At 60.1% G+C, this 1,816-nt stretch overlaps 1 protein-coding gene across 1 annotated transcript in view; it reads left to right on the forward strand.

The window, feature by feature from the left end:
- SPATA20 (spermatogenesis associated 20) overlaps window positions 1-1,816 on the forward strand; it is a 10,341-nt gene that overhangs the window by 7,399 nt on the left and 1,126 nt on the right. The window lies entirely within an intron of this gene.

Below are 1,816 nucleotides of genomic sequence, written 5' to 3' on the forward strand. Positions count from 1 at the left end.
AGGATTACAATGCATGACCCAGTTTGCAGGGATGGGAAGTGCCATGGTGGCAGCGGGGAGCCCAGCGCCGCTGTTGATACCTTGCTCCCTCTCCCCAGAGCTGGTTAGTTGTCGGTCCCCGGAGTTCACAGGGGATGCAGCTGCAGGGTCTTGAGCAGAGCAAGTAGCGCAGCCATTTCCTCTCCTCCATGCAGTTTGGTTCCCTCCTGCTAAGCCGGTAACAAGCCTAGCTGGTGGGGATGCTCGCTCCCCAGGGGCAGGTATGGCTCCCCCAAGCCATTGCCTTCCTTGGGGTAGGCAGGGATAGGAGGGCTGGGTGCTCCAGATGGATGTTTCCATGGGGAAGTGAAGCCATGGAGTGCTCGGGAGCTGCCCCAGGACAGACTGTGTGCAGGGTCTTGGAGGGGCACGTGGGAGGCTGCGGCTGGAGGCAGGCGGCAGGGCAGACCCCAGCTCGCTGCTTGCTGAGCATGCCTGCCCTTGTGTGTTCCTCGGGGTGAGATGGTGGGATGGATCAGAAGCTGACCCGGCTGGCAGCCTGGGTTTTGTTTCCTGGCAGAAGAAACAGAGCACAGCCCCATGGGCACGTCTCCACTTCCCCGAGCATGAGCGTGCAGGAGCTGAGCTCCTCCTGGAGCTCCGTCAGCCCACCTCCCTCCTGCTCGTTCCTGACCAAGAGCTGCTGAGCCCAGCAGACGGAGTGTCCCATTGCGGTGATGGCTGTCACCAAGGCCTGGGGCGAGCAGTCAGGTCTCTTCAGCATCATCTGGGTGGAATGTAGGGCAACAGGGAGGAGGCAGAGCGTCCCCTGAGCTATCCTGCCAGGGCTTCCCCAGTGCCACACTCATTCCTCAGGGACAGCCTGATCCCTGGCAGTAGTGAGAGAGCCTTGCAGAGGTGATGGAGAGAAGGGAGGAGAATCCCACAGGGTCACACTGCCTTCAGGAGCAGCTTGTTGACAGCCAGCCCTCTTTCTGTGCTGCATCACATGGAGATGCGGGTGCTCCGTCCCCCACCTGCCCCCTGCAGCTGCTCCCCAGCTCTCCTTCACCCCGAGAAGCCGAGCAGCCCCGAGTCACCTGCTCAGGGGATGCAGCACCTTTGGGAACTGGCTTTGCCAAGGAGTTGGGGAAATGTCACGGCCGTGTCCCCTGCCACCCCCAGTCCCTCGGTGCTGGCAGGGCGCCGGGGGCTAGACTCATCTGCAGGAACACAATTAATTAGGTCGTTCCAGTAATTAATTCCTTACAAACCTCACACTGAAGTCCTTGCTGTAACAGGGTGCCGCTGATGACATGACATTGAGGTCGTGGGTTTAAACGGACCCTGCGCCTGGAGGAGCCCTTTGCCGCAGGCAACTGCTGTGGGGATGCGAGTGCTCCGGGGGCGATGCCACCGGCTGCTCCCCCGGGGGTCCCGGTGCTGGGAGAGGGTTGGATCCCTGCTCTGGGACTGGATCCTGGCTCCTGGTATAGATCCCTGACCTGGTAATGGTCTTTAGGGTAATTATGAGGGATCCCATTATCTGCTCAGCTGCAGAGCGTGAGCCTGCTGCTCGCCTTCATCCTGGCCCTGCAAGAGGACCTTAGGGAGCTTGTGAGAAAAATGAATAATGAATTTCAGATTGGACATGAATTGGTAATTAATCACTCCTGGAATTAATTCCAGACAAAGGCAAGAGGGGGAGGAGGTTGGCGGGGGGAGCAGGACGCAGGCAGAGAGACGCGCTGAGCCAGAGCTGGGTCAAGACAGGGGCCAAGCGGGAGATGTGGGGTGCTGGGGGCTGGGACGGGACTGCCGAAAACGTACCCATGGC

The sequence above is a fragment of the Buceros rhinoceros genome, unplaced genomic scaffold (genome assembly GCF_000710305.1).
Source record: "Buceros rhinoceros silvestris isolate BGI_N320 unplaced genomic scaffold, ASM71030v1 scaffold23323, whole genome shotgun sequence".
In the NCBI taxonomy this organism is placed as follows: Eukaryota; Metazoa; Chordata; class Aves; order Bucerotiformes; family Bucerotidae; genus Buceros; species Buceros rhinoceros.